Source organism: Macaca nemestrina, chromosome 16 (genome assembly GCF_043159975.1).
Source record: "Macaca nemestrina isolate mMacNem1 chromosome 16, mMacNem.hap1, whole genome shotgun sequence".
Classification (NCBI taxonomy): Eukaryota; Metazoa; Chordata; class Mammalia; order Primates; family Cercopithecidae; genus Macaca; species Macaca nemestrina.
This window is the reverse complement of record NC_092140.1, coordinates 102,938,702-102,959,601: the sequence shown is the minus strand read 5'-3', so window position 1 is coordinate 102,959,601 and position 20,900 is coordinate 102,938,702. Positions and strand designations below refer to the sequence as shown.

General features: G+C 36.9%; 1 long non-coding RNA gene across 1 annotated transcript in view; it reads left to right on the top strand.

Moving 5' to 3' along the window:
• The first annotated feature begins 1,448 nt into the window (after positions 1 to 1,448).
• The window catches only part of LOC105490265 (uncharacterized), a 158,836-nt gene continuing 139,384 nt past the window's right edge, over positions 1,449 to 20,900 (top strand). The window contains exon 1 of the long non-coding RNA XR_011614984.1: positions 1,449 to 1,759. This is a non-coding gene — a long non-coding RNA (uncharacterized lncRNA). The remainder of the gene's footprint in view (positions 1,760 to 20,900) is intronic.

The window sequence follows — 20,900 nt, the reverse complement described above, 5'->3', positions numbered from 1 at the left end:
TAATCTGAGTGGTGTTTGAAATAATACACATGCCATTTTAAACGGACAGTCATTGACTTACGGCATCATGCTTCACTTATAAGGCCTGTTATAGAGACAGTCTTAAATGATAGCTCAAATTGAATGTGGAATCTGAAAGTTGTCTTTTTCTCTTATTTTTAATTCTTTCCACCTTATCAAATATTGTCCTTTCTAGAAATCCTTTCTTTGGGTGCCTGATCTCATCGCTTGCTTCTGCATGCCTCCTTCAGCTGTCTGTCGTAAGCCCTCATCCTCGCCTGCCCAGACACAGGCAGTAGCTTTCACCCTGCTCAGTCACCCTCCAAAGCCATAATCCAGACCCACCTGAAACATTTCTATGACCACATCATTCTCTTGCTCAAAGTCTTCAGCTATTTTCTAAAACCTGATGATCTAATCTAAGCTGAACCCAAAGCACAGGCATCTCCCCAAAACTGGAGTTAAGGCTGAAATATTGAAGAAAGGGTAATGGATATATAAAAAGTTGGGGCTCAAAGGGTTGATGCGTTGAAGTGTTTAGTACACAACTAAGGCATCTCACTCAATTTGATAGGCAACAGACATCTATCAGTTGGTTTTTTTTTTCTTTAGATCAGTAGTATGCTTTAGGAAAATGAATCTTGCTGTGATGTTTAGCATGAACTGGAAGGAAAATTGACTAAACTACTGCAGTGATTTTAAGCAATAGATAGTGAGGCTCTGAGTAAGGACGATGGCAGTGAAAATGGAAAAGAGGAGAGAGGTATGAGTGGAGCTATCATAATTTGTCACTGATGGTAGGGAAAGAATCAGGAAACAATGAAAAATACAGAGTCAAGCATTTGTAACAATTGCTTGGAGAAATCTTTAATTGCTTAGTTTTACCATCAAAGATTTAGAAATAAGTTTCTGTTCAAGCCTTCTTGGAAGACAGTGATAGTGAGTTTGATTTTCCAAAAGGGTCAAGTAGAGCAAAGAGAGATGCTTGGCGATAGGCCAGCCATAGTCAGAGGGAGCTCCCGGACGCTTTGGCCATGAACTCCTGGCTTCAGCTTCTGTCCTGTGGCCTCTGCAACTTTCCTGAACAAGTACCAGTCGCAGCACGAGAAAGACCTTACTTACTGTCTACAAAGGTCACACCCATCAAAACATTAAAACACTAGTGTTAAGCAAGAAAAGGCACGAGCAGAGAACTGCCACGCATCGGCGACGGTGGCTGAGGGTCTTTCCCATTACAGTGGGCACCAGCGACCACAACAGGCTGGCTCCTGCAATCTCAAAACCCCTCGCCTCAGGGAGGACATTGCAGGTCGCCTTATCAGCTGTGCAGCACTGGGCTAGAATTGCATCATCACCACAAGATAATCTCCCAGGCTACTATCCTAGTCCACATTCTACCAGAGCGATAAACAGCACAAATAAATACCACAGCCATTTACTGAGTTTGCTGTTTCGAAGGGTTTTCAGCTGGGAGAGGACCACATGACCTCTGTACCGCTGTTTATGGGTTCTTTCCGACTGGATGTGAAGCACTGAGTTCTAGAATTCTTGGAAGACTGCCTTTTCCTCTAAGCCTGACTAAGGTCAAGTCCACCTATAACTTCATATAAACGTCTTTGGGCCACGTTTACAGGAAAAGACGATCCACTGGTTGGAAGGAACAACTGAAACTTTTGAACCGTTTCCACTCATAGCAGAATGTGGTTTGCTGGGATTCGCCCACTTAGCAGCCGGTCACTAAGGCATTCGTTGGAAATGAGTAAGTTGGGAGGCAGGAAAGACTGGCAGATTCTGGCTTTCTATCTCCCTCTCTGCTTTTAGACTCAAAGAAACCGTATGCATGTGGACAGAGGTGCCAAGCCCTATGGCACTTGTGGTGAAGGAGGCCATTCTTTGGAACACTTAAAGGCCAAAGTGCTGTTTTTAGAAGGAAAGTACTTCCAGCACTATACTGTGGCCTTTAACTTAATTAGTCAATTAAAGCAAGAAAATCTCTCAAAAGAATCATGCAAATAAAAGGAAGTTGCTTCCAGGGAAAGCAAAGTCTTTTGCAATGCCAGGACCAGAGGTGTGTCTAAACATTTTCCAAAGGGTATTGTTATGTGCTTTAAAAAATTCGTTCTAGGTTCTCAATGGGCTCCTGTCTTGGGATCTGCAGGTACCTGCATTACAGACTTAGGAGATGGGCCCTCAAAAAAGTCTTGCTATTGCAAGTAAAAATGTCAATCTATATTATTCCCATTTCAAAACTTAATTTTTGGTTAGATTAAATAAGCAACACAGTTAACAATATCATCTAGAGGTTCTTTTGTTGTCATTAAGTTAGGACAATATGAAATTTTAAATATTGAAATATATGGTATTTTAAGTTCTGGGATACATGTGCAGGATGTGCAGGTTTGTTACATAGGTAAACGTGTGCCAGAGTGGTCTGCTGCACCTATCAACATGTCACCTAGGTATTAAGCCCAGCATGCATTAGCTGTTTATCCTGATGCTCTCTCTCCCCCCAACCCCGATATTCCCAACAGCCCCCAGTGTGTGTTGTTCCCCTCCCTGTATCCATGTGTTCTCATTGTTCAGCCCCCACTTACAAGCAAGAGCATACAGTATTTGGTTTTCTGCTCCCATGTTAGTTTGCTGAGGATAATGGCTTCCAGCTCCATCCATGTCCCTGCAAAGGACATCATCTTCCTTTTTATGGCTGCATAGTATTCCATAGTGTGTATGTACCACATTTTCTTTATTCAGTCTATCATTGATGGGCATTTGGGTTGACTCCATGTCTTTACTATTGTGAATAGTGCTATAACAAACACACATGTCTTTATAATAGAATGATTTCTATTCCTTTGGGTATATGCCCAGTAATGGGATTGCTGGGCAGAGGGCATTTCTGGATCTAGGTCTTTGAGGAATCACCACACTGTCTTCCACAATGGTTGAACAAATTTACATTCCCACCAGCAGTGTAAAAGCATTCCTGTTTCTCCACAGCCCCGCCAGCATCTGTTGTTTCTTGACTTTTGAATAATAGCCATTCTGACTGGCATGAGATGGTAATTCACTGTGGTTTTGATTTGCATTTCTCTAAGGATCAGTGATGTTGAGCTTTTGTTCATATGTTTATTGGCCACGTAAATGTCTTCCTTTGAAAAGTGTCTGTTCATGTCCTTTGCCCACTTTTTAAAGAAGTTGTTATTTTAAAACTAATATCTTTGCCTTTTTAATGGCACTTGTAAAATGTGGGGATTCCATAGTGCTTTTAATCAGTTCTAAAATTCCTCTACTCTATTGGATTTAGGCACTAACTTTTCCTAAAACACATCTTTAATTGAGAACATTTTTCCAATAATTACACATACTTCTATATTCTAGCTTTTGTTCTCACATAGAACTCGTATTCTAGTGGGGGAAGATAGTAAAGTACTAAGATACATAACATGCCAGTGTTTAGTGCTTTCAAAAAATAGAAAGGACAGGAGAATGTGAGAGGAGAGAAGAGGGAAACTTGTGATGATATCTAATGATGATCGATATATCATATAATAAAAAGGTAAAAAATTAATAAAACATGTCAGGCTATCACCTGAATTATTCAGGCTCTTTTGAACCTGCTACTGGCAAAAACAGAAGACAATTTGTCTTCCAGTTTGGTTTTCTTCATTGATTTAATTCATAAAATGATTAATTAAACTTTTCATTTTGTTTGATCTCATGTGACCTCATGACTTTAATTTCTTCAGCCAAACTTGAGAGTGGTGACAAAATCTCATTTGGAAAGTATTTGGAGAAAATTGTTATTCTCATATGGAAGATGTTTTAATGTCAGTTGAGCAAATACTTCTTCCCTTCTAAGTTTCATTTACTCATTGGGTCTTTCAGACCTATTTGATGTATTTACCAATGCAGTTTCCCATCATACATTTTTCTTTCAGTACTGATACTTATTCACAGTATAAGACAATCAAGCCATTTTGTACCTAAATGATGTTGAGGACTGCCAGGTATTTTTTCAGATATGTGGATATAAAATATAGTTTTTTGTGATACCCTTCTCTCTCACTGAGTATATGGTCACCAGACTTTTTGGGGATAATTTAAGTGGAATATTTCTCACTTATTAACTCAATAGATGATATTACAGAAAAGCTAATTTCCAAGGAGTTGACTAAAATATATAACTTTTTTTTACAGAAATAGAAAAATTTTGGTTAGAAATAGTAAATATTCTCACATGTTAAATGTTATTAACTATTCTTCAATACTGAATTTCTGAAAAATAATTTCCAGATAAGCCAAAAAGCACAGTACACTGCTACCTCTGTGTTCCGTACTTCATAAACTTTCTAAGTCTTGCATTTACTTTTGTGATAATGATTCGTCAATGTCCAAATTTTTTAATTAAAAAAAGTTATTTACCTACCACATGACCTCATAAATATTTTGTAGAAAGGATGTTCTAATCTACTTCTGCACTCTGATTTTGCAGAATCTCTTTCTATGCATTTTATGTGTTTATTTTTTAAAGTATATTTTATGAGTTTTTCCTCATCCTAAGGTAATTTCATGCTTATTGCAGAAAACTTGAAGAAATTATTCAAAACGTTACTCTGTAAGAAAAAAACTTTTAAGGGATGTATTCTTTAATCTTTTGCATAAACGTTTGCATTTAGGGTTTGAAATTTTAAAGTCTTGTAAATTTTCCTGTGTCATTAGGTCTGTATGAATTAAAATAGTAGTCAGCAACGAAGACACCAAAGGGGATAGTTTTACAGGATGTTTTACATTCATTGTGTTTAGTTAGTAGAACACTGTTATCATCCAATCATTCATAGCCTCTCTGATTTTTTTATTCTTTTATTCATCAATTTCACCATAAACTTGACTTGTTTGAACTGTCATAATAAACATTTATTGGTATTTAATCATTAAATTAAATTTCATTGATTTCTACCTCATCTTTATTGTTTTCTTTTTACTTATTTTCATTTTTCCCTTTATTTCTTTTTTTCCAAAGCACGAGGATGCTGAAATAAACAAAACAAAAATCTTCTGTGTATTAGTTTGCTAAGGCTGCTGTAAAAAAGTGCCAATGACTGCGTGGCTTAAAAGAGAGAAATGTGTTACTTCCCAATTCTCAAGTCTGAGATCAAGATGTCAGCCTCTTGGTTCTTTCTGAAGATTGGAAGGAAAGGACGGTTCCAGGCCTGTTTCCTTGGCTAGTAGATGGCCATCTTCTCCCCGAATCTTCACATCATCTTGCCTCTGTAGTGTCTATATCGAGCGGTCCCATTCTGATATACTGAGGATTAGGACTTCAAAATATGAATTTCTGCCCAGAACACAATTCTCTCCATAACACCCCATCATGGAAGCATTTACAAGCTAGTGGGGAGAGGCCTTTGATAAATAAGGACATCAGATAACAATAAATGATATAACAAAACATAAAAGCAGAGGAAGAGTGAGGGCCAGGGCAAAGGAAGTGAACTGGTGCATATAACGCTTTGGCAGTGGGTTAGACATTTCTCTAATGTACAGAAATGTAAGTAGCCAAAGTCAGGGCCACACTGGATGGGCAGTATTGCCAATAGATTGTATAGTTTGTGCTTTGTGGGATGGCAATAACTGACCTTTTTGTGAAGACTTGTCTTTTTATTTGGTGCAGTGGGGGCAGTTTAGAGGGCCCTTCTTTGTGTAAAATTAAGGCACTAAGTCTACTCATGAAAGGAGAGGCTGAGACAAAATAATGGTAAATTACACAAGCAGGAGGCCATGGGCCTGAGGCTGTCTTTGCACTTTGAGTGCCTACGTTACAAACTACAACCTAACTTAGTGGATACACAAACTGAAAACCTATCTCAGGAGTATAAAAAACAGCCAAGTCTTGACCAATCGTGAGCAGCCAAGCTTCAGCCAATCACAGGCAGCCAACTATATCAAATCATTTCCAAATAAGGCAAATGCATGGCTGTAGCCAATCAAGTTATTTTTGTACTTTACTTCCTTACTCTGTCTGTAAATACGTCACTGTTGCAGAGGGGAGTTCTCTAAACCCCTTCTGGTTCTGAGTGCTACCTGGTTCACGAATTATTCTTTGCTCAAAAAAACTTTGTTAAATTTAATTTGTCTGAAGTTTTTCTTTTGACAATGGCTATACTGTTTTTTTAAAAAATAATATTATAAAAGTCTATTTTGAAGGTTAGTAAAGCAGTGGCTCCAGATAAATTATGATAATGTTATGTAATTTATTTTATATCTTTATATAATGGGACCAGTAGAAGGAAGTTGAGGCTATGAGACTCTGGGAAATGAGATGAGAGAGAGGACTCAGGTTAGAAGAAGAATAGTCCCAACACTTCTGAGCTAATGAGGGGGTAGCCTATGGGGGAATTACCTGGGAATTGGTCTTTTATTGGATTTTGGAAAAAGTGATGCCTGAAAAAGAATTTTTTTCTTCTCTGAATTGTGCTTTTCATATAGTATTCACAGGTTTTCAGAAGCTCTTTGGAGAACTGTTGCAGTCTGGCCTTATTTTTTTGTGACAGTGGCTCTGTGTCTTCTTGAACCCAAGTTTTAGGGACCTCATTGACTCAAGGGAGACAAGGCCCTGAGAATGCAGTAGTCCCTGGAGGACCTTGACCAACAGCAAAGGTCAGCGTGGCTCCTTTGCCTACAGGGCAAGCTTCGTAGATCTCTTGCAAAGGAGGAGGGGAGTTCTGAATACTAAAAGAAAGGAACCTTTATTGACTAGTTCACCAGGATGAAAGTGTTGGAGTATTTGTATGTGGTAATAGATTTATCATGGAACATGTGGAGTCTTGAAGACACATGATCGTGCTCTGGAAAGACGTGGAACAAACCATTTCCTTGGCATTCGATTTCCCCGTTGACCTACCAAAAAATACCTTTATGAAATAGCAAAATGACATCCCCAGTATATTCACAAACATTGTTTTTTTAAATCTTATTAGTAAGTTTAAGCATATCTGTCCCATACCAGTAAATGCTTATACAAATTTGTTAATAAATGAATACACATTCTCATTAAATATATGGTTGTAAAAGTCATGAGGAGTCATACTCAAAATGTATATGCAATTTTAGAAATATATTTTTAAGATACTTAGGAGCTGATAGATTTGTTAAAATTTATCAGGTTTATAATTTAAGTGAATGCAAAGCCCTAAAGCAGCAAGCCAAGTGCTGAAATAGCCTTAACCCGAGAGTATTTGCTAATATAGCTGAGACTACGTTTTTGTTTTGAAGGTCTCTTGGGACAAAGGGAAGGAGTCTAAGCCAAGAGCCTACCATCATGGTCAATCTAATAGGAAAAGTGGCTCCCCTGAAGGGAGGATTTCCCCAAAGCCAGAGCTTCAGGGAAAAGGTGAACTCAAAGTAAATGCACCCCAAGTGGCCACGTTTCGGGGGCTGCCCAGAGGCTGCCTTGCTGCCAGAGTTAAAGAACACTCTACAGACCTTGAGACCCAGACTGGCCTTTCACATGCCCGGAGAGTCCGAGTGTACTCAACCTTAACGTCAATTTTAAGGCATTTTAGACATTTTTCCTAAATGCCTTTTAAAATCAAAAGTAAAACTCATCTGTAGGAGTGTACCTTTATTCAAGGTCTTAAATAAATTCCACGAATTTCCTGGAAAAAAAAGGCAGAAGAGTCAACAATAAACATGCAAGAATACAAGGCAATGTAAGAGAAATTTTTTTTGAAAAAAAAAAAAAAATAGAACAAAGACTTTTACGTTAAAATTATTAGGCACATTATAAATCGACTATATTTCTATATTTTAAAGAGTGCTAGGCTTTAAGGATTTAAAGAAACTTCAGGGAAACAGAAAGCTGTATAAAGCAATGTAACAGATTTGAAAAGGAGCCAAATGGAACTTTTAGAAATAAAAAGATTAAACATACAAAATGCTGAAGAGAATAAACAAAGAGTGGTGAGCACGTGGGGGAATCTGAACAATGACTATAAAACTGCAAAAATCATCATGTCCCAAGTTGTTTTAGAAAAGATAGAAACAATGACAGCCAAAATAACATATAAACCAAGGGGATGCATGGAGGTACATTGTTTTAAGGTTCTTATTGTTATCTAGTTGGAGATTAAAAGTATTAATAAATTTTAGATTTTGACAAGTCAATATATTCCTTAGGTAACAAGTAATAGGGAAGGAAATAACTTCCAAATTAAGAAAGAGAAAGCACAAAAGGATACAAATTAATCAAAAAAGTTAAGAATAGAGAGAAAACATAAAAAATAGGAAATTAATACAAAAATACAAGACATAATAATATATTTAAACAGTTATTTTATTAAATGCCATATGGCAATTACATTAAATATAAAGGAACTGAGTACTATAATGCAAGTATTTCCAGACTAGACTTTTAAAAATTTAATTATATACTGTTATAGAAGACATATCTAAAATATATATAAAATATAACATGTACCATGTAAATACCAACTACAATTTTATAGACTATCAATAGTCCTTATATGAGTGGACTATCACATACACATTGATTTGCTGCTGCAATGACAATATACATTGATATAAGCTATATTGATATTAGAAAATTATACTTCAGAGGGACATTCCTTGAGATGAAGTACAGAACTGTATGACCCACTTGCTGAAAGATAACATCATTCATCCTGCATGTAGCATTCCCTCAGAATACACATACAAAATCTCTCATCCACAATGATGAAATTCACAAAGCTCTGAAAATTGAAAGACTTGCAAATTTGCTGCCAAAACCTGAGCTGAAATTATGTAAGGTCATTTATAGTCTTTATTTCATTTCACATGAATAGTGGTGGCTTTGCTGTAGAATATTAATGTGTTTCAATACAGGATGCTGCTCTGACCCTTCTCCACAGGTTACATAATTTGCAGTACATGCTCTGTATTTCAAAATTGTTTTTTCCCTTTTATTCACAATCATGATTATAGTGGCAGATTTTTAACCAATCTATTTGGGTAATATATAGAGTCTTCAAAGAAAAATTGCCATTAACGAGTTTGGCCAAGAGAGAAAAAAGAGAGAGACAGAAGGGGGGACATGGGGGGAAGAGAGAGAGAGAGAGACCACTGAAAGAAGAAACAGACAAAGATAAACCCATGATCATAATGATGGCAAAAGATTTTTAACCTATCTCCCTAAGTAATTGATAGAAACTTCAGACAAAAATTATGATTCACAATCTTGGTTGAGTATATAAATGGCATGTAAATGATATGGTGCCCAACTACTACCGAAAAAAATATTCTTTTAAATGAACATGGAACATTTTTTCAAAACTGAATATATAAATCAAACTTCTACAAAGTTTATAAGATTGAAATAATACCGAACATGTTTCAAAATGGAAATATAGGTTACAAAATGGCAAGAGAAAAAACTAATTATTAAAAAAGTAGGGATGGTGGCCCCTTCAGAGGGTAGAGGGATCCATGCTGAGAAAGGAACGGGGGAACTTTTGATTTACTGGTAGGAGAAAAGGTAAAGCAAGTCCTACATCTCAGGATTTTCATATTAAAAAAGCCATAAAAGAAGCATTGGTGATATCATCAATGGTTAACAAAGGGTCAGTTGTTTGCTTGAATCAACGCTATAATATTTTATGGTATACAATAATCACTTAGAAGCAACTTTTGATTATAAGGTATCACTGTGTAGAGTTGACTCAAAAAGCATTCATGTACACATTGCGTTCACAGTCCTGCACTAGATTCTTTCCTATATATGAAAGCACAAGTCATTTTTTTTTTTTTTTTTTTTTTTTTGAGACGGAGTCTCGCTCTGTAGCCCAGGCTGGAGTGAGCGGCGCCATCTTGGTTCACTGCAAGCTCCGCCCCCCGGGTTCCCGCCATTCTCCTGCCTCAGCCTCCCGAGTAGCTGGGACCACAGGCGCCGACACCTCGCCCGGCTGATTTTTTGTATTTTTAGTAGAGACGGGGTTTCACCGTGTTCGCCAGGATGGTCTCCATCTCCTGACCTCGTGATGCACTCGCCTCCGCCTCCCAAAGTACCAGGATTACAGGCGTGAACAAGTCAGTTCTTTAAGGAGCTTAAAACTTATGAAAGAAAACACATGAAAAGATAATCTGAGCACAGAAAGCAAACATAAAAGCTGTTGAATATATAAAGCAGCACCTACTGTTTCTGGGAATAGCAGCACAGAATTGATCATATGAATTAAACTAACGGAGACGAAGTAGTTTAAGGAGAACCAGAAGTCACACTGGACACTAAGAACAGGAGAATTTTTGCAGACAGAAAGGAAATTACAAAGGTGACGTTGTGGACAAAAATAACCTGAGCAAATGCAGGAAGTAGAAACCTAGAAGTCTTTTATGTGAAGAAATTCATGTTGGAAATAGTAGAGAAAGAAAAGAAATCGATTGTTGAGTTGGTTTTTATGTGGGTTATATATTCTTAAAAGGCTGGATAACAGTCTAGATGGATTTAGATGTTATACTATCTATCAAGAAAAGACTGGGTTTTTTTCAGCTGTGTAATTCTATATATATTGAGAGAAAAGTAAAAACAAACTACAACTAATAATTTTAACTCTTCTGATTTTTTGCTGCATAGGAGGAAGTACTATTAACTCAGGATTTTGCAGAGTTTTAGTTGTTTCTAGAACCAGGCAACAAATTAGACAGGGTTAAGTATGTCTTCTAAAAGTTACCCGTTGCATCATCATATCACTAGCTATGTCATTTTGCTAGTAACATTTTTTATTGTTAGTATTTATTAGCAAGTTCAAACAAAAGGAAAACTAAAATCTCAGGTTTGAAGATTAATTCCTGAGGCCCCCCTCCACCCATGGAAAAAAAGAGAGAGTAGAGAGGGAAAGAGAGAAAGAGAGTGAGAGAGAAGGCAAGGGGAGAAATAATTAACTTCCTCTAAATTTATTTCTGCGAGTACTTACCAACACTTAAGGAGGTCCCTTTTATACTGGAGTTTCACAAAACCTCAGAGAACCTGAAGTCAGATCCTCCAGTCAAGCCTTTCTACAGTCCCTGTATAGCTGTGTGTTCTTTTAATTTATCTGAGGCACATTTTTCCTAAAGACATTCTCACATGTCTGTGTGAGCAGAGAGCCTGGGTTCAAGTCCTAGCTACCTCTACTGTTTGTTAGCTGTATGATTTAGAACATGTTTTCTCATTGACAAAATGGAAAAAAAAATAGTATCACCTACTTCCTTAGAGTTATTGAGAAGACTAGACTTGGGCCTGGTGTATAGTAAGTACTATTTATGTTTCAGCCATTATCCTTTTTTATTCTTTGAGATGGAGTTTCGTTCTTGTTCCCCAGGCTGAAGTGCAATGGCGTGATCTCAGCTCACTGCAACCACCACCTCCTGGGTTCGAGCAATTCTCCTGACTCAGCCTCCCGAGTAGCTGGGATTACAGGCATGTGCCACCACGCCTGGCTAATTTTTTGTATTTTTAGTAGAGACTGGGTTTCTCCATGTTGCTCAGCCTGGTCTTGAACTCCCAACCTCAGGTGATTTGACCACCTTGGTCTCTCAAAGTGCTGGGATTATAGGTGTGAGCCACCATGCTCAGCCTCAGCCGTGACTATTAAAGAAGATTATGGGTAACATCCAACATGAAATTGTGAGTAAATAAGATATAACATATACCACCTCTATGAAAGCAAGATTCATTCATTTTATTTATTATTTTTTAATTAAAATATTTGAAGAGTTTTATTTTGAGCCACATCTGAGGACCGTGGTCTGTGACACAGGCCTCTGGAGGTTTAGGAGGTTCTGAAAACCCAAGGTAGTTGGGCTATAGCTTTGTTTTATACATTTTAAGGGGACAAAAGTTACAGGTGAAGACAGAAATGCTGTAGTTAAGATAAAAGGAGGTTGTGGAAGCCAAAGTTCAGAGAGAATAGATGGTAAATGTCACTCTTTGGACCTTAAAAGGTGTCAGACTCTCAGGAAAAGACCTGGTAAGGGAAGGGGATTCCCTACAGAATGCAAATTTTCCCCACAAGAGACAACTTTGCAGGGGCATTTCAAAATGTATCAAAGAAATAGATTTTGGGTGTAAAATATTTGGTTGTGTTTTATTTCTGGTTCACCACTTATAGCCAAGCTGGCCTGGCAGGGGCTGGGACCAACTTAGCTGCACACGTGGTCCCTCGGGTGGAGGACGTCCTGTCACACCACGATGTCGGAGTCATTGCAGGAAACTTCGGGTTGGACCGTGGTAAACAGAGCCCCAGGAGATGCTCAGCGTCTGCACACATTGCATTGCTCACATCTCATTAGCCAAAGCAAGTCATGTTGTTATGCCTCATTTCAAACGGTGTTCTAAGTATGGATAGTTGGAGCAGTGCGAGGAGAATGGAGAGATGTGTGATAACTGGGAATGCTATCCATAATTACCACAGAGGCTAAAGCCAGATATACTCAGGCTCTCACAGTTTATTTTGTTAACTTTATCATAGCAAAGTGTAAGTCATGACTTCTTTAGACAACTTTTTCTAAATTTCAATCAACTGCTTGGTAAACATATTGGGAAATATGCTGGTACCTTTGTGACTTTAAGATAGCTGATTGTCCCCAGTGCTTCACAGGTACCATCTGACCACCTAATACCCTCTCAGTATTACGTTCCAATGAGAGATTCATTGAGGCTCAGGTAAGAACTAGTTAATGGTTCCATGGATTAATTGAGATTTTGGAGTCAGATTTCATGAACTCAAAATTCAGATGTTTTTCTGTTTTTGAGACCCCAGGCTGGAGTGCAGTGGTGTCATCTCGTTTCACTGCAGCCTCGACCTCCCTCCCAGGCTCCAGTGATCCTCTCACCTCAGCCTCCCAAGTAGCTGGGACTACAGGCGTGTGCCACCACACCCAGCTAAGTTTTTGTGTTTTTAGTAGAGATGGGGTTTTCTCGTGTTGCCCAGCCTGGTCTCCATCTCCTGAGCTCAAGCAGTCCACCCACCTTGGCCTCCCAAAGTGCTGGAATTACAAGTGTGAGCCACCATACTGGGCATCAGATGTGAACTTAATAACTGTGATTCTAGGTATTTACTCCCTACTCCAGGGAGGATTTCCATATTGGATATAGTACATACTTAAAACACAGGATGTTCGGAGGATAAAGCGAGATGGCTTTGGAAAGTGCTTAGTAAATTGTCCTTATGGACAAACACTAAATGCTCCTTATTACTACCGCCACTTTGAGGCCCCTGGAAAACAGGACATTTTTAAATAGAAGCTTTATTTTTCATATAAGAAATAGAAATTGGTATGTCAAATACTACTCTGAGTTTAAGGATTCTGCAAATTCTTAAAGACAAGTCATTTCAGCAATGATGCAGTGTAGTCAGTCAGCCCAAAGAAAGACACAGGGAGAGGAAACTGAAATTAGATTTGAGGAGGGGGGACATTATTACATGTGTATGTGTATCACATGTATATATGGACATGTGTATATATATAATGTTTCTGTATTATATGAATCTTGGCATGAATAATATATTCATCCATTTTTATGTAATCCAAATAACAAGTTCTGTACAAATTAGTGGCATATGTTAGTCTATCAAGAAATGGAAGTAGTTTTTCAGGATAAGCATTTTAACGTACTTTTTAGTGAAGTTGGTGACAAAAAATTGTATGTTCTCACTTATGTTGTTAGTTTAACAATTAATAAAACTCTTCTTGTGAACAACATATGAGACTCAGCAAAGTTAAGGTAATAGGAGAGAGTGAAAAAAAACATAAACAGATAATCTACTCAGGATCAAATATAATTTTGAAGGCCACTTCATGTAGATTAAAATCCATGAAAACTCATTTCATGCTTCTATAAAATTGCTTTCAATTATTTTGAAGGATTAGTAAATACTGAGAAAAGTGAATAGAGCAGCCCAGTGTAACAAAGATTTAACAGGATGACTAAAATTAGCTTTTAAAATGAATACTGCATTTTTGAATTAAGAATTTGGACAAAGTCCTACTGAGGCTTATCTGGGTTTGGCTTTGTGCCTGCAAAAGTACTTATTATGGTCAACCTCTGCTACTGAAACATTTATTACGGCTGGATGGAGTTGAACTTGGTCAACGAGAACGATGCTTTTAATTGCATTCACTCATGATGCTTATGTTTTTCACAGTATTTTAATTCAAAATAGTCCATTTTACTGCAGGACAGATTTTTCTATCCCATTTACCATGTGTAATTTTTTAAATAACATTTTTATTGAGGATGTGTAGAGCTAGATTAAGCTTTAGAAAATAAATGTTTATGTACCAATGGTCAGATCAATACATAAAATAGACATTAGTTGCACACAAGAAGCCCTCCTCATGCTCCATTCCTCTGTCTACTCCTGAAAGTAACCACTATCATGGTTTATAATAACATGTATTAATTTACCTGTCTTATAACTTGGTAGAATAGAATTTTATATTATAGACTCTTTTGTTTCAACATTATATTCTTAGATCCAGACATGTTTTGACATGTAGCGATACTTTATTCGTACTCATTACTGTATAGTATTTATTCCATCAATATATCACAATTTATCTATCTGATAGTCTATTGATGGGCATTGGGATTTCAAGTCTAGGCTATTATGGATAGTGCCACTATGAATTTTTAAATATCTTTTGATGAATATGTGTATGCCTTTCAGTTATTCATAGTCTAAAACATATCCTAGAACTTGAATTCCTGTACCTGTTGACCAACTTCTCCCCATTTCTCCCACTCCCAGCCCCTACTAACCACCATTCTATTCTTTCCTTTTTTTTTTTTTTTTTGAGACGGAGTCTGGCTCTGTCACCCAGGCTGGAGTGCAGTGGCGCGATCTCGGCTCACTGCAAGCTCCGCCTCCAGGGTTTACGCCATTCTCCTGCCTCAGCCTCCCGAGTAGCTGGGACTACAGGCGCCCGCCACCTCGCCCGGCTAGTTTTTTGTATTTTTTAGTAGAGACGGGGTTTCACCGTGTTCGCCAGGATGGTCTCGATCTCCTGACCTCGTGATCCGCCCGTCTCGGCCTCCCAAAGTGCTGGGATTACAGGCTTGAGCCACCGCGCCCGGCCCATTCTATTCTTTCTATGAATTCAACTTGTTTAGATTCCATATATAAGTGAGATAATGCATTATCTGTCTTTCTGTGTCTGGCTTTTTTTCACTTAACATAATGTCTTAGGAGTTTTCTTTATACATATATATTCAGGAATATATGTATATTCAATAACATATATATGTTGTTTTTTAAATAACATTTTTATTGAGGATGTGTATTTTTAGTAGAGACGGGGTTTCACCGTGTTAACCAGGATGGTCTCGATCTCATGACCTCGTGATGTGCCCGCCTCGGCCTCCCAAAGTGCTGGGATTACAGGCATGACCCACCACGCCCAGCCAAGTATTTATTTTTATACTGTAGTAAATAATATTTTTTAATTTCATTGTCTATTTATTCTTGAGATGTAAAAAAAATTATTTTTATTAAAATATGCTGGCAATTTATCCAGTAATTTTGCCAAATTTACTTTATTTAATTAAAATATTTAGCTATAGATTTTGGGAGGATATTCTGTATATATAATCATCTTAACTCTGAATAATGATATCTTTTTATTTATATATATACACACACATAAATATATATATATATATTCAGACTTAATACATACCGCCAAACAGTTTTGCAAAGAAGCTATTACAATTTGCACTCCCATCAACAGAGTATGAGTTCCTATTATTTAAATTGTTGTCAGCACTTGTCACTGTCTTTTTTTCAATTTAACCATGTAAGTCCTTCAATTTTGTTTTTCTCTCTCAAAACTGCCTTGGTTATCCTTAGCCTTTGCATTTCCATGTAAATTTTATGATTAAGGTTGCAAATTTTCACAAAATCTGCTGTGATATAGATTGGAATTGACCTGAATCTATGTATTAATATAGAGAGAATGAACATATTTCCAATAGTGAGCCTTCCTGTTCACAAACATGGTGTACCCTTCCAGATACATTGACGTCATTTACAAGTGCTCTTAATAATGTTTTCTCGTTTCATTGTAGAGGTCCTCCACATTGTTTGCTAGGTTTATTCTTAAGTATTTATTTATTTATTTATTTATTTATTTATTTAGAGACGGAGTCTCGCTCTGTGGCCCAGGCTGGAGTGAGCGGCGCCATCTTGGTTCACTGCAAGCTCCGCCCCCCGGGTTCCCGCCATTCTCCTGCCTCAGCCTCCCGAGTAGCTGGGACCACAGGCACCCGCCACCTCGCCCGGCTGGTTTTTTTGTATTTTTAGTAGAGACGGGGTTTCCTCGTGTTAGCCAGGATGGTCTCGATCTCCTGACCTCGTGATCCACCCGCCTCAGCCTCCCAAAGTGCTGGGATTACAGGTGTGAGCCACCATACCTGGCCAGCATTCTCTTTCCTAACCTTCAAATGGGAACTTAGGTTATTGATTTTCTATCTTTATTCTTTTTCTTCTATATTCCTTCTGTATACTTCCTTCTAAGTAGTGCTTGATCTGTATACTCCATATTTTGATAGATATTTCATCAGTTAAAATATTTTCTAATTTTCATTTTTAATTCTACCTTGACAGAGGAGCTATTTGGAAGCTTCCAGCTTACCCTCTGAATAGTTGGATATATTATATTTAGCATTTCATTATTTACTTCTATTTTAATTACAATGTGGGAAGAGCATATACTCTGATTTATCTGAATATTTGAAAGTGTATTAATATCAGTTTTGGTAAATTTATACATGCTATTGAAATGAAGTTTTATTCCATTATTGTTAGTTGTAGTATTCTGGTAGTATTCTGTATGTTACAATTAGAATGAGTCATTTAATATTGGCCAGTCTTTTGGTTGCCCTTCTTTTATTACTTATTGAGAGAGAGATGTTAAATTCTCTATGATTGTAGATCTTTCTCTTACTTCCGTCTATCTTTACCTCATATTTATTTATTGTATGATTCATTTTATTTACAGAATTTATAGCCTATTTATATTATTTATATTCTATATATTTAAAATATTAACTGGTACATAGACATTAATATTTGTTGTACTTTCCTGTTTATCATAATAAACTATCCTTCTCTATCTCTGTTTATGCACTATTACTGTTTTTTGCCTTAAAAAAGCAGTAATTTTTCTACTTTGCCTGATACTATATTGCGACACAAGCTTTCCTTTAGTTAGTGATTGTATAGTATACCCTTTTTCTATTCCTTTACTTGCAAACTTTTGCATGCATCTATTACAATGATTCTCCTATAAGCAAATATAACTAGATATTGTTTATTTTATCCACTCTAAGAATCTTAGATTTTTAATTGTAATATTTAGTCTACTCACAATTAATCCAATTGCTGATATATTTGGGTTTATGTGCATCATCTTACTTTTCATTTTTCTGTGTGACCCATCTGCATATTGCTATTCCTTTTTCTCTTTTTCAAGTGTGTGAATCAACTACTTATTAATTTTCCTTTTCCCCTTTATTAAGTGGTTACCTATGATTCTCCAAGCTTACTATTCCCTGAGACATGCGATCCCTGACATTTTACCACCTAACAGGGTTTAGGAACTTTTCCCTTTATCTGACCCTTTTGCATTATTGTTATCTTGTGTTTTAACTCTATTATTTTTTAAACTCCAGAAGACTTATCATTTATTACTGTTGTATAGGTCATAGGTATTTATATTTACCCACGTAGTTACTCTCTCATTATTCCTTATTCTTTCTTGCATTTCCATGTTCCCATCTGAGGCCATTTTTCTTTTTCCTGAAAAACTCATTTTATTATCTGAGTGCAGTTGTCCTTTCTCCATTATGGCTTTTCTTAAAATGTCTTTATTTTGTGTCTATTTCTGAACGATTTTTGATGGATATAGAATTCTAGATTAGAAGCTGTTTCAGCGCTTAAAGATAACTGTGTTTACACGATGAAATGGAAGTCTTTTTGCAGTTTTAGTTGCTTCTGTAAAAAAAGTTGTGTCTTTTTTTCTGACTGCTTTAAAACTTTTTCCACTTTGTCTTAGGTTTCTAGTGTGTTCACTAAGATCTGCCTTATAGTATCTTTCTTACTATTTCTTCTGTATAGGTTGCCTACACTTCTTGAATCTGAAAGTTGATGTCATAAATCACTTCGGCAACAGTCTCAGTTTATCTGCTTTTATATTATTTTTGTCTCATTTTTCTCCTTTTGCTCTTTCTGAAACTGTATGCGTATTAAAACATTTCATTAAATTTCATGCATCTCTTTTATTTTGTTCATTTTTAATTTTTTTGGTCTTCTCTTTGATTCAGTTTTTCTGATTCAGCTCCTCTCTATGATTCAGATCAATTTTCTATTGATCTGTCTTACAGAATCCTCTTTTCTCTTATAAACCAAGCTATCAATTTATTGATTTTGGTTATTTTGTTTCTTTTCATCTCTAGGATTTCTACTCAATTCTTATTACAGATAGCAATATTCTGTTAAAATTGCAACCTTTATTATATTCTTTATCTATTTCTCCATCTTTCTCTTTATTTCCTTTATTTTAAAAACCAGAAATATTTGCAAAACTTTGTTTCCAACTCCGATATTTAGATCACCTGTAGGTCTATTTGTTTCCATTAATTTTCCCCTTAGATTTTGTTCTAAGGTTCCCTTTCTTAAATTTTCTAGAAATTTTTGGTTAAATATCAGTGTCTTTACAAATATTTATAGTCTCCTAATTATTTTACATCCTGCAGAGAACAGTCACTGTTTCCTTGGCAAGGTAATTGAAGGAAGGAAAGATCATTTTAATTTAACTCAATTTGAGATTAAACTGACTCTCAACTGGACTGCAGACTCCTAAGTTTTCGTCTGCTTTTGATGTGATCATACTCTTGGCAGAACCTGCTGAAGGCTTCCAACTCAGAGCCTGGAGAATTTCCTGGGGCCTTTTCTCCTGGTGAGGTCTCTACTGCAATTCCTAGACCTGCACTGTTCTGCCTTTCAGAGGTTCTCTTCTGCTTAAACTTGCTGCTTCAGAATTCCTCAAATGTCTTTAGGGAAAAAAAATACACAGGGGATATATGGAAAACGTATGTATCTTCTGCTCAGTTTTGCTGTGAATCTAAAATTGCTCTTAAAAATAAAGTATATGTTTTTTAAAACCCCCAAACAGTAGCAGGCTTAGTTTTTTACTCTCCTTCCCACTGACATGCTGGCCTTTCAGGTTTCTAAATTTGTCTTTCCAGCTGAGCTCCATCAGACTACCAGAGTCTCTGCAGGTTCCTGTGTACTCAGTGGCAGTCCTCTGGCAGGGAAAACCCTGCATTTTTACCTCCTTCCCTTCGTCTAGATAAAGCTAATGCCTCCAGAGTAAAAATGTTGCAGAACGTCCGTCATCCAGCACCCCAGCAGCGTCACGTCCCTGGGATCTTAATCCCCGGTGATGTCTGATTTAGTAGCTCTTCCCAGGCTTTACACAGATTTATCTGTGTGTATTTCATCCAATTTTTAACATTTTGCTTTTCTTGTAAGGAGTATAGGTCTTATCCCAAGCTATTCTGTTATACTTGAAAATGGAATTTCTCCTAAGTAATGTCATTATGATTATTATCTAATACACAGATCTGTTATAAAGCTTTTTTGTTGTTTATGGAGTTAACCTTGTTTGTTTAGAGGTACATAGATATAGTTTAACATGAGATTTCCCCTAAGAATTTTACCCATATAAATAAGCTGCAGATAAATACTCTTCTTCTTGAACAACTAAGAATAAATTGTGAAGTACATGAAAGAGAGTCATAAATTACAAATATTTAGTATAATTAATGTTTAAATGTTTTGGTAGAGATTTTAACACTAAAGAAATTTAATTGATCTTGTAATTTTTACTTAGCACTGTGCATAGGTTCTAGAAGAAAACTCTAACAAAATGAATAAACAGTGAATTCTGATTAGTTTTTTTAAATGTCATTAAATTTTTTTTGTGGGCTGGGTGTCTCGTGCCTGTAATCCCAGCACTTTGGGAGACCGAGGCAGGTGGATCACGAGGTAAGGAGTTAGAGACCAGCCTGACCAACATGGTGAAACCCCGTCTCTACTAAAAATACAAAAAAAAAAAAAAAAATTAGCCAGGCATGGTGGCATGCTACTCAGGAGGCTGAGGCTGGAGAATCGCTTGAACCCAGGAGGCGGAGGTTGCAGTGAGCCGAGATGGCGCCAGTGCACTCCAGCCTGAGAAACAGTGAGACTCCATCTCAAAAAAAAAAAAAAAAAAAAAAAAAAAAAAAAAAAAAAAGGCCGGGCGCTGGTGGCTCACGCCTGTAATCCCAGCACTTTGGGAGGCCAAGGCAGGTGAATCACGAGGTCAGGACATAGAGACTGGCTAACACGGTGAAACCCTGTCTCTACTAAAAAAATGCAAAAAATTAGCCGGGCGTGGTGGCGGCGCCTGTAGTCCCAGCTACTCAGGAGGCTGAGGCAGGAGAATGGCGGGAACCCGGGAGGCGAAGCTTGCAGTGAGCTGAGATCTTGTGAATACACTCCAGACTGGGGGACAGAGTGAGACTCCTTCTCAAATAATAATAATAATGTTAATAATAATTTATGAATACTGATTAGGAAACAAGATTTTGACTGAGAAAAATAAGCCAATAACTATGAAATAAAATACTTTGGTTCCAATTTGATTGACAAAATAAATAACGGTATTGCATTATTACTCAAAACATAAATATCCATGAGTCCGTACTCATAAATAAATGATAGAATAAATAAATAGGAAGTGGACAAGTATCCTGTGCAGAAGAATCTCAAATACTTTATACAGATACCCTTAAAGAAGCAGACTGTATCTCCCTATTCCTG